The sequence below is a fragment of the Armigeres subalbatus genome, unplaced genomic scaffold (genome assembly GCF_024139115.2).
Source record: "Armigeres subalbatus isolate Guangzhou_Male unplaced genomic scaffold, GZ_Asu_2 Contig423, whole genome shotgun sequence".
Classification (NCBI taxonomy): Eukaryota; Metazoa; Arthropoda; class Insecta; order Diptera; family Culicidae; genus Armigeres; species Armigeres subalbatus.
The window spans coordinates 196,518-209,694 of NW_026943176.1; the positions used below are offsets into that span (position 1 = coordinate 196,518).

Below are 13,177 nucleotides of genomic sequence, written 5' to 3' on the forward strand. Positions count from 1 at the left end.
TCCAGTGCTAGAAGGTCGTCGCTAGAAAGGGTCGTGTTCCGTGTGTGGCAACATTTTTAAGTAAGTAGACCCGATGTAATTTAAGAATAAATATTATTTGTCCGTCGTCATAAATAAATTAGTTTGTCCGCGAATACAATTGCTTTAAGTGCAATTGGTGTTTCAAGTGCAATCAATTCATAAGAAAGGATCTCGTCAAGCAATACAAATACAAATACAAATACTTCTCACGTCTCACTCATCACTTCTAACTTTTGACCAGGCATTGCAAACCATCCCATCATTCGATCTTTTGAGCAAAGATACTGATGAATTAATGGGATATCGATCTTAGTTATCTATCCGCTCAGTAAACAAAGTGCAATGTTCGTCATGGAGAAACATTTTTTCACAGCTTTTGTTGTAGCAACACCTTCGCAACGCGAACAAACCTCGAACCGCGCTGGCTATTCGGATCATCATCGAACGCTCAAATGATAATATCTTTCCAGAGTGCTCTTTGATTAGGGATAATATCTTTGCACAAGCAAAGATAATATCCTGTGCTCAGATGATATTGCAATGCCTGCTTTTTACTTCTCATTTTTCAATTCACTTCCTATTCCCCCGTCTTATTTCTTATGAGATGTGCAGAATGTCTCATTCCTCACTTCTCGCTACACACATCATGTAATTTTCACTGTTTACCACTCATTACCCACATTTTACAACTCGCAACTCGCACCAAATGGCACGTATAAGGACTGTATCGAAAATAAGTTATCCACTTTCAAAGTGTTACTACTCAGAAGCTCATGAAGGTATTTGTTTGTTTTATCCTGCATTCGATGTATTCATATGTTAAGTTTCAAATCAGAATTTGTTTGTTTGTTGAAAATTTGTTGTTTCCGATGTATCGCAAATTGAAAGTAATATTGAAATTCGAGTTTTGGACGCATGGCTCCGTAAGAAGGGCATCGAGATGGATAATTTGACCAAGCGTTTCGCTATCCAGCCCCAAGAGTAAAAATTCATGGTCAACAAGCTTGAGGAATACTACACGTTCGCTAACCTGTCGGAAAAGGAAGAAAATCAAAATCTAGTGATCGGAATTTGGACCAGAAAGTAATCATGTTATAAAACGAGGCAATTTTATGCCAATTTGTGACCAGGAAGAAAAATGCTTGAATAAATGTTGGAATAGTGCAATATTTATTCAACATTATATTTTTTCATAAAAGTTAATAAACGGAATTAACACATATTGCTGTATAATAAAAGAAGAATAAATTATAAAGAATAAAAAAGCCCGAGATAAGCCAGCCACGTGCAGAAAGTCTCGTTAATGAAGAATATTAAAAAATAACGAATACAAAATACAGAAGGAAATAGGAAGGAGGAAAAACGAAAGAAGAAAAAATAAAAAAATAAAGAAGAAGGAAGAATGAAGAAAGAATAACAAATAAAGAAATAGAAATAAAAAAGTAAGAAGACAGGCGGAAGAAGAAAGTATGAAAATAAGAAGAAGAAAAAAAAGAAGAAGCAAGAATGAAGAATAACAAATAATGGCTAAAGTATAAAAAATAAGGAAGAAAGAAGAAAGGAAAGGAAATAATAAGGAAGGAAATAATATAGAAGAAAAATAAGGAAGAAAAAAGAAGAAAAAAAGAAGGAAAAATAATGAAAGAATTAGCAAGCATTTGAAATGAAGAATAAAAACCCAGAATAACCTAGTGTTGGTGCTTTTTTTGTGTATTATAAAATAAAACGAGAAAAATACATAAAAGAGGTCAAAATTGCACTTCAGGGAGAAAGATTCAGTTATTTCCATTAATGTACATGGAAATTACAAAAATTCCTGAATACAAATATTCAGGAGTTTTTGGAAAAAAAATGTTTTTCTGATTTTGAATTTCATTTCTCATGGGGAGACTATTTTCAATTGTGAAAAATTAGGCAGGATTCCGCGTCGAATGCAAACTGTTGCAGGCAAATTTCAATAAGGCTAAGTACAAAAAAGTGTGTCTTACACATAAAGAATAACGAATAAACATTAAAGAAGAAAGAAGGAAGAAGGGAAAGGGAGAAGGAAGGAAGAGAAAAGAAGATAGACGGAAGAAGGAAAAACAAAAAATGAAGGCTAAAAAATATAACACTTATCTTGGCAAGAATCAGTGACCATACGCAACAATTTCGAGTTTCAGTCTTTTTTTCATTTCAGCTTTATGTAAGATTATTAATTTTTCAGCCTTTCGTATTCAGCTTTATGAGTTTTCAAGCTTATGTCCCAAATTTTGACAGCAGAACAAATCGGTTCATTCTACTGTCAAAATTTGGAATTGATCGCGACCAGTGAAAATGGTCTTAAAGCGTAATCCCTGGTTTCGGAGCCCCTGAAGCCTGGCGGCCTTGGTGAGGGACAAACCACCCAACCGCACGCTACGGCATGTCACCCTCAGCAAAATGTTTACCTAGAGTCCTACAGGAGAGATTGCGGTCGTATGATATTATCGGTGCTCGATAATTTTTGCCTAAGGATTTACCAAAATTCTTTAAAATTATACTTTTATCAATATGTTAGTCCAGTAAGCAAAAAGAAGAGACGAGATTGGTGCTGCATATGTGACATTTTCGGCCATGATATATCGAATCTATATTTTAAATCCTTGTCCAAAAATATAAAATCGGCCAAGAAAAGCATGAAAAATATTTTTTACTCGAAAATGTATGAACAATTTTTCGTTTGTTTGAGAAGCTACCTATGCACACGCAATTTGAAGATCAATTCTAGACCAACATTTGAAAAGGTCGTAACAGCCAAAATTTATTCCTCCTGATTCTTCGTCCACATATATAGCACTATACGGACTATGTGGACGAAAAATCAGAAGGAATAAATTTTGACTGTTACGGCCTTTTCAAATGTTGGTCTAGAATTATGGAGCACTGCTTGCTGTTTCCGAGGTGGAAGTGCTCCAGGGCGTTGAGTTTTGCCTAAAACTATTGATTTGTATTGAAAAATCGAAAGAATCATTTGTTAAAAAATAGTTTTCTGTTGCGAAAAATTATTTGATTCTTTTTAGTGGAATGTCTTCAACTGTCTAAGACAAGTTTAGTACTTTCCATTTAACTCCACTACGTTTTGTTATCTTTACAGATGCGAATTTGGACCTCAACTTTGAGGCCGTGTTCAGTGTCTCGCACTTGACTCGACTTGGCGGCGAGCAGTTATATTTGAGTATATTGCTCCTTGTATGATCTGACGTATTTTTGGTGCGTAGTATTTTTTCCGATCTCAAGCTAGCGCAATATTTCACACATGCAAGAATAATGCAAGCACACTAGCGCCGCTTATTTGTAATATTCCTAATTTTTTTTTCCATCACAAGACAATCCTTTCCAATCAGACGAACTTTGCCAAAGACATACACCCTCATTCTTGTTTACGTTCGAAGCGGATACGTGAGAACGTTTCACTAATTCGCATTCCCGTTTTCGTTCGAACCAATTCTAACCATTCGATTTTTCGAACTTCACTCTTTCGAATGTTTGTCGCATTCCCGTTTTCGTTCGAATGCGTATTTTGATACCTTTTCAATTCGTCACTCTGACCTTGCGAATTGAAATGAGTTTATTGCAAACCAGAAGAGTTTGCCGTGGAAATTCAGTAAAACATCCCGTGTAAACTCGGGAACATTTTCCGAGCAAATTCTGAAGAATTCTCCCATGGAATCTCAGGGAGGATTTTGCGTGGAATTTCAGAATTCTTATCCGTGAAAGTTTGAATAAAATTTCCTGTGGAAATGCAGACAAGTTTTCCTTGGGGATTCAGAAGAATAACCCATGGAAATTGAGAAGAAAAGGAAGTAGAAGTAGTGCAGAAGTTAACCGAGGGGATTCAGAAGAATTTTCCGTAGATATTAGAAAGAATTTCCTTTGGAATTTCAGAAAAAATCGCTTGAAAATTAAGGAGATTTTTTCCCAGAATATCAGATTAATGTCCTGAGGGAATGCAGTAGAGTTTGCAAATTTAGACGAATTTCCCGTGGAGATAATTTTCCGCGGCATTACGATAGAAAAGCAAAAAAATCCGTGGGATTTCTGAAGAGTTTTTCTTGGAAGGAAGAAGGAAAGAGCAAGAAGGAAGGAAGAAGGAGCAAGAAGGAAGAAGGGAGGAGGAAGAAAAAATAAAGAAGAAATAAGAAGGAAGAAAGGAGGAAGGAGGAAGAAGAAGGAAGAAGAAAGAAAGAAGAGGAAGAAGATAGAGGGAAAAAGGAAAAAAAAGGAAGAAAGAAAAAAGAATAATAAAGAAGAAAGAAGAAGAAAAGAAGGAAGAAGAAAAAAGGGATAAGAAAGGTGGAAGAATAATAAAGAAGGAAGAATAATAAAGAAGGAAAAAGAAAAAAAGAAGGAAGAAGGAAGAAGAAAAAAGGGATAAGAAAGATGGAAGAATGAATAAGTAAGAGAGAAGATGGAAGAAGGAAGAAGGAGAAGGGAAGAAGGAAGAAGGAGGAGGGAAGAAGGAAGAAGGAGGGAAGAAGGAAGAAAGGAAGAAGGAAGAGAAAGAAGGAATAATGAAGAATGAAGGAGGAAGAAGGAAGAGAGAAGAGGAAAGAATGAAGAAAGAAGAAGAAAGAAGAAAGAAGGAAGAAGAAAAAAGGAAGAAGAAAAAAGGAAGAAGAAAAAAGGAAGAAGGAAGGAGGAAGAAGGGAGAAGGAAGAAGCAAGGAGGAAGAAGGAAGAAGGAAGAATAAGGAAAGAAGTAAGGAGAAAGAAGAAAGAAGGAAGAGAAAAGAAGATGAAAGATGGGAATAAGGAATAATGGCACAATTTTCACTTCTCAATTCTCACATCTAATTACTTTTTTTTTCAATTTTATAACAATTCGGCCAAGCGGCATTCGGCCAAATGACCCGTACGGCCAAACGGAATTCTGCCAAACGACATTCGGCCAAATGGCCAGAGGAATTGCTAGAGAATCTCCTGGAGGAATTCCTAGAGGAATTTCTAGAAGAATTCCTAGAAGAACTTCTGGTGGAATTACTAGTAGAGCTCCCGGAGAGATTTCTGGAGGAATTCTTAGAAGAACTTCCGCTGGAATTCCTAGAGGAGTTTGCGGAGGAATTCATAAAGCAACTGCCGGAAGAATTGCTAGAGTAACTCCTAGAAGCACCCTAGTAGAACTCCCGGATGAATTTCTAGAGGAACTTCCGGAGGAATCATGGACAAACTTCCGGAAGAAATCCTGGAAGAATTTTCGGAACAATTCCAGGAGGAATTTGCAGAGGGGTTCCTGGAGCAAATTTTGGAGAAGTTTCTGGAGGAAATTCTGAAAAAATCCGAAAACATCTCCCAGAGTAGTTACTGGAGATTTTCCGAGGGAATTCCTGAATGAACTTCCGAAGAAATTTCTTGAGAAACTTAGGAATGAACTCTCAAAATGTTTTTGAAAATCACATTTTAATAGAGATTTTTTTAAAAAAAATCCTTGACAAACTTTCGAAAAAAAATCCTTAAGAAACTTCCAAAAGAAATTACGTCAGAAATTGTGAAGAAATTCCGGGAGAATTCAAAGAGGGATTCCCAGAGGACCATCCAGACGATATGGAGGAATTACGTCAGGCGATTCGTCAGATATGTTCGTAAATTCAAAATAAATTACTGTGAAAATTTAAAATAATTTCTCGGGATAATTCAGAAAAAATATACCTTTCACACTAGAAAGATTTTCCTGAGAAATTTCAAAAGAATGTTTCTTGAAAATTCAGACATTTTTTCATGGCAATTCAAAATAAAATCTGAAAATTCATAATAGGGGAACTGTTCCGATCTCCATCTCACTGTACATATATCCATCTCATCGCTAAACAAAGAAATACGGGACCAAATTCGTCGCTCCTTTTTGTCAACATGCGTGCTCACTGCTGAAAAAAATCACAAAAATAATAAACAAACAGAATTCCTTTCCATTGCTTTGTTTTTTTATGGGGTGGAAATAGGAGCTATGAGATGAAGTGGCGAACCGTTCCCCTACCTTCCACTCAGTGGAAATTCAACTGAATTTCCAGTTGAACTGTCCGTGAAAATTTAGAAGATTCATCTATGCAAATAAAAAAAAAACTATTTTTAATTTGTTTTTTTTTTTATTGGACACGAAAACCTGTTAGTGTTAACTTTGTTACATATTTTCCGTATAAATTCAGAAATTTTTGATTCCATGGAAATATATAAAAGTGTATAGCAAAAATTCAGAATATAATGCGCGGCTACAATGCAAGACCACCCATGCTGAAGGTGACTGGATTCGATTAGCGGTCCGGTCTAGGAAATTTCCGGTCCGGTCTAAGAATCATCGTGTTAGCCTCATGATATACGAATGCAAAAATTTGTTTGGCTTAGGAAACTCTCAGCTGTGGTAGTGCTTAAGCTACGAGGCCGCAATGTCCCAATTAGGGACGTAATGCCAACAAAAAGAAGCGAGAGAAGGATTAAATCAAAACAATTTCCCGTTGGAACGAAAAAAAATCACGCCAGGTATGCTTCGTATAAGTTGAAGAGATTTCCCACCAAATGTTTCTTAGGGCTGAGCTAAATTCAAATCCACCTACCCAAGATTGTTTGCTCTGATGCTGCGAGTACATACATAGCAATTACCTACATTCCCGCTCGAACCTCGAAACTCGATAACCTCAATTGGCGAAACAAATAGCTGGACAGACTTCATGAAAACCGTAATCTACTAAACGCTCATTAGACCGGTAGTTCTCTACGAACACCTGAACGATGCTCGTTAAGGACCAACGCGCACTTTGTGTTTACGAAAGGAAAGTGCTACGTACCATCTATGCAGATGGCGGATGGTACGTGGAGGAGGCGAATGAATCACCAGTTGTAACAGTTGTTGAGAGAACCATCCATCGTTCTATTGAAAATTTTCTCGAATTATAACCATGTGCTTAATGGCAGAAATTAATTAAAAATTTTAGTTCATTATGGTTATGCATACATGTGATTTCCAATCCGTTTTTCAGTCTTATAGTCTGGAAAAAAGTTGCTCATCTCATACGAATTGTTCACTTACAATTGTTAGCGAAACTACAGTAGACGTTCGATAACTTCAAGTCATTTAACTGCAATGCTTTTTAACTGCAATTCGATAGTTGCAACAGTTTTGCAGTTATCGGACCTCTAAACTTCAAACTGCTGTCAGACTCAATGACAGTTGCATTGTGCTGCACATTTAAATGCACTTTTATTGCATCTGAGGTCGATTGACAACCGTTTGACGTCTAGAATGCGTTGCAGTTATCGAACGGCATTCGTTAACTGCAAAGTAAACATTTTGCAGTTATCGAACGGCTACTGTATTAATTTGCTGTTAAAAACTTATTATTCATCGTTGACACTTGAGAACACTTCAACTTATTATTTTCTTAAGATCCCCTCGATGAAAAATTCAACCGCACGACTTGAAAAACTCTACAATGTGTGAGAACATAATTCTTTTGGCTGAAGCTCTTTCCTTCTTATGAGCATGATGTCTTTCATACAATGCCGTATGTTTTCCGTCAAATCAACTTTGAACAAAATACCGAAAGGTGTCTTGTGAAATTCGTTACATGCAACTAATGAACGACATACGTCCAATAATGAAATATGAAGAGCTTCGGATGGAAAGCATGAGAGACTTATGTTTCAACGATTTTCAACAACCTTGTAGATTCATAATTTCTGTCTTATGTAATTCGTATGTTCGAGTGTACGTGATGAACTTAAACTATTAAAAAAATCACGCAACAAAGATAAAAAACATCCATCGTACACACTGCGAAAATCGGACGACTGCGGTGGGCTGGGCACGTAGCCGGAGTGTCGTGTAGCAACCCGGTGAAAATGATTCTCGACAACGATCCGACGGGAACAAGAAGACGAGGTGCGCAGCAAGCAAGGTGGATCGATCATGTGGAAGACGTGCAGCCGTGGACGAGTTGGATGGAGAAGACTTTTATGTACTGCACAGGCCACTCCGGCCTTAGTCTGTATAAATAAAATAAAATTATATTTGCAAAATTAAGGCTTTTACCTCAAAAGCCATGCGGTTAGTATCCCAAGAAAATCTTTCATAATTTCGGAACTATCTGAAATCTGGTACTCACTTACAATAATATCGAAACTAGAATACAATCTGGATCTTGTTCAGACTTCTTTTCGGAAGAAAATGCCCGTTTGGGTGATAATTAATAGCGCGAATCACGTCTGACGTTTCCGATTAATGCGGAAAACCTTGGTCAATTCTTATTTATGATTAAGAAAGTAGACGTATTTCAATCATGTTATATTTAAAGTTGTTTGGTTTTGATTTATGTATATTTTTTATTAACACCTATTCAGAATTTTTGTGATCTCTTCGGAAAACGTTGAGGCAAATTAAAAAAAAACCAACGACGCATGGCAGCAAATCCTTCAGCACACCGCGATTAGCTCCAGTTTGTTTCCAATTCTTTAGGCAGCAATTTCAGAAAATGGCACGATGTTGTGACCGGATAATTCATTCGTGATAGATCCTTGGAAAAATACTCTCTTCGGGTCGAACGTTAGAACCAAACGAAAAAGTTTTCCTCGATGTCCTCTATTGTTGATTTGATATTTTTGATTCCTAGTCGTCCTTCAGTTTGTCAACCAGCTCAGAACTTCCTCTCATGTGGTCTTGTCCAGCTTGTTCAGCGACCACCACGACCCCGCAATACTCAGACATTCCATCCAGCACTTTTAGATGATTCATCTCGGCATCAAACTCTCAAATGTCCAACTCCGGTCAAATCTCTTCAACACACACAGCAGCATCGGATCGTCGAAATTGTACTGATAGAACCGGCTTTTTGTCATAGTAGGAGCTTTTCGATGTGATACCGCTGTGGAATACGGTTATCTGCCAATTGTCGATGAGCCGGGGAAAATGGTATAGCACAAGAATATCGTTGCCTTGATCCTTCGGGATTAATTTTCTTCGCTCGCCGTGCTTTCCGATCAGCACCTCCTGCAGTTCGGAAAATCGTCGTATCCATCGTTTCGGCGCCGTGCTCCGGCATTTAACTTATCAAGAATGCTAAGTTGGTAGTCACACTTCCGGACCGTAGTCGCAAATAACGTTATTTTGGACGGATTTTTAGGTTTAATAAAAATAATTTTGCACCACTTGCTGCACTTCGGAAAAATTTTCAAAACAATAACATGCCAAACAACTTTTTGACAGTTTAGAATTGTTGCGAATTGTCATCGACATAGGGCAACACTTTTTTGCATACGTATCGCATTCGTTCAGCATTCGAACGAAAACGGGAATACCTTTTTCGAACTCATTCGAATCGATACGTTCGTTCGAATGCCAGATACGGACGTAAACAAGAATGAGGGTGATAATCTTTACTTATTTCAAATTTGTGCGATAAGAATATTTACAATGTGGAAAATTCCATCTATCGGAATATCTTGAGTAGTCTAAAATAATGATTTCATATATACCATCATCTAGCGGCCAAATTCTAAACAAGTCACACCTTCCTGCATAACCTTTTTGAAAAGGTGCAGATCAAAATTGGTAGGATTTTCAGATATCTCGGGTACTTATTCACAAGGACGTATGTGATTTTGTAAACAAATATTCCCACACGATTTGCGTAGAAATGCCATCAGATTGGACGAATCGACGTTTAAGTCTTTGTTTACAAAATCACATACGTCCTTTTGAATAAGTACCTGAGATATAAGTAAAATAAGCATAAAACATCACTGTTTGTGTACCCTTTTTTACAATAAACCCTCCCGTTAGACTCCCGTCCAAATATGGCCAATCTTCTGTCCTTTAATGATTAAATGATTAAATTATCTTTCGAAAAAACTCACAAAAACCGAAATTTGCCAAACAATTTTAATTTGGGGTCAATATGACCCCAGAGCACAGACGAGTGCCTATTTTGTTGTGTTTCTGCTCAGTAAGCAGATAGTTCACGCGGGCCGATTTTGTTTGTTCTGTGCGGTCGAAATGAAAACCAATCAGTGCCTGTTTTGTCGTGTTCCTGCTCAGTAAGCAGATAGTTCGCGCGGTCGAGTGAGTAAATAATTGGTGCGCGATCGGACGTGTTTTAAGTAGGATGCAGAACATTTGTAAGATCCGGGTTACTTTGTCCTGCTTTGAACGGTTCGTAAGTAAATTGATGAATATATTTTAACATTCCTTCCTTTCCTTCCGTGATTGTAAGGACGTGGCCAGTTATACAACCGCTACTGTATAGGAAAACGTACTAATCCCAAGTACCAATTTGCGACAATATACAGTAGATTGCTCAATTGAGCATTGTATAGCCACCCACGATTTGTACAATCACATATGCACAGACAACGTATGGTTTTTGAAAAAAGTACACTGTACCGCTTATTTTCAAGATTTTCAAGCGAATTTGCCCCTGGGGGTCAGATCTCGGCTAGTGTTACCAACCTATCAAAAACTATGAGAATCGGTTAAAAAACTAAAAAAAATGGCAGCCTTTCAAAGTGGCCTGGGGTCATATTGACCCCGCAGCACAGACGAAAGGTTAACTTGGCACATGAACATTGACAGTAACATTTTGGCCTTATGATGGTTTTATAACAATCTTGAAGAGCAAATTATGGTCTTCAAGAGCGTTATACAACTTAAAATGTTACTTGGGATGTTATATAATAAACTTTGGAAGCTAGACTGGAATAACTGCGAAACTACAGCAAAGAACAATCCTGTAATGACTATCCTTTTCGGACTGTTAGCTAGCTTTGAAATATTTCGACTGTCTATTAGGGTGGCTCAAATTAGTATGGGAAAAAACTTTGTTCAATTTTTTTGATGGGCCGCCTTCTTATTCGGTTCTATTTGATGCCCTGATGCTCTGGACAAAATTTCAGCCAAATCGGTCAACGTTTGGGCGGTGCTAAACTCGTTGGAAGTTTATATGGAAAAATGTATGCAGAAACATCCAAAAACAGTAAATTCCAGCTAGACTACACAACATACGATGAAGAACTATGATACTCATTCAGATCTTGGAGAATTTAATCCAGAATGTTATGCTGAAAACCGCGAGAAGATTCGAGTTTGCCCGGCTAAGTTATTAGCATTTCTCTGCAGTGGGGTTTGAGCAAATTTCGTTTCTTTTACCTTTGAAAAGAAATAAATTCACCCCTACAACACTCCAGTAAAATGCTAATATCTTTGCCTAATAAGTTCTAATCTTCTCGCGGTTTGCAGCATAACATTCTGTATTTAATTCTACAAGAACTGAATGAGAATCATGGTTCTTGATCGTAAAGTGTGCCGTCCAACTGCAAATCACTGTTTTTGGATGTTTCTGCATACATTTTTCCATACAAACATCCAACGAGTTTAGCACTGCCCAAACGTTGACTGTTTTGGCTGATTTTGTCCAGAGCATCAGGGCATCAAATAGAACCGAATAAGAGGGCGGCCCATCAAAAAAATTTAAAAAGTGTTTTTTGAGCCACCCTACTGTCTATAGTAGCTGACTGGATTTGGATTAGATTTGGATTGGATTTTCATTGGATTTGGACTGGATTTGAATTAGATTTGTATTGAATTTGGATTGGATTAGATTTGAATTGGATTTGGATTGGTTGTGCACTGGATTTGGTTTAGATGGAATTAAGAATTTGGACTGAATTTTTTTTAACTGGATTTGAATTAGATTTGGACTAGATCTGGATTGGGTTGGATTTATATTGAATTTTGATTGGATTTGGACAAGATTTGGATTGAATTTAAATAAGATTTGGATTTGGATTGGATTTGAATTAAATTATATTGCATTTAGATTGGATTTGCATTCATTACTTGAGAATTGGATTGATGTTGGATTGGACTTGAATTGGATTTGGTTTAGTAATCCAACATTTCTGCGATATGATTATGTTACACTTTAAATCTATTTGAAGAATTGAGAAAGGAGAAAGGAGAAGGAGGAGACAATAAAATAGTAGTGATAAATAGATTTATATAAATTATATTCATTTAAGGATCAACAATATGAAACACCTGAAGAGTATGCGAAGAAGAATCTCGTTAATAAGATCAGGTCTATAGAGTAGCATAGCATAGCATAGCATATGTGATTGTACAAATCGTGGGTGGCTATACAATGCTCAATTGAGCAATCTACTGTATATTGTCGCAAATTGGTACTTGGGATTAGTACCTTTTCCTATACAGTAGCAGTTGTATACCTGGCCACGTCCTTACAATCACGGAAGGAAGGGAAGGAATGTTAGTTCAACATCTACTAGTGAAGATGCAGGGAACCCATACTACCTTCATAGATGTCTCGGGAAGGAAAATTTGTGTTAGTGGGTAAGGTGAATAATAGGGAGCTCTATTTGACAATATAGAGCGTTTGTCAATAACAGTATATGCTGGATTTTACAAATGTTTCGCGTGATCGTTCTGCCGTCCGAAACAAGAGCCAACACGCACTGAACTAATTAACTTTATTATTTACCGGCCGCGCAATGCAAAACACAAAATTTCGGCAAATCGCGTGATCGTTCTGCCGTCCGAAACAAGAGCCAACACGCACTGAACTAATTAACTTTATTATTTACCGGCCGCGCAATGCAAAACACAAAATTTCGGCACATCGCGCGATTGTTCTGCCGTCCGAAACAAGAGCCAACACGCACTCAATAAGATCAGGTCTATAGAGTATCGAAAAAAAGTGATTGACTTTACTGCATTGTGTTTTACTTCGAATGTGTACCGAGCTACCTTATACCTATTGTGAGACATTTTGAAACATTTCGAGATGGTCGTGTCAAAGCGAAATGCGAATCAGTTTGCTGATTGTTGCGATGAACGGACGAGCCTAGAAACCTCATTTGCGTCACGATAATATGGTTCTTAATTGTTGACGGGATTTAGATACCCTTCGAAATGTATCGACCTAATATCATATTGTTTTTATAATATTGCACTCATTTACATCAGGCATTGATCTCCAATATCTTAAATATTATCTACCCATTTTTGCGGAGAATTCTGAAATTATTTCTGTAGTTGCGGTCACATACTAAACAAGCAACTGAAATCCAATCGAATCGTTATCAACTGATATTTTTAATCTTTAATGAAATTGATAATAATAATAATAAATTGTTTA

General features: G+C 37.1%; 1 protein-coding gene across 1 annotated transcript in view; it reads right to left on the reverse strand.

Annotated features, from left to right (window-relative positions):
- LOC134204153 (ADP-ribose glycohydrolase OARD1-like) overlaps positions 1-13,177 on the reverse strand; it is a 50,612-nt gene that overhangs the window by 9,509 nt on the left and 27,926 nt on the right. The gene's annotated exons all lie outside the window — the stretch shown is intronic.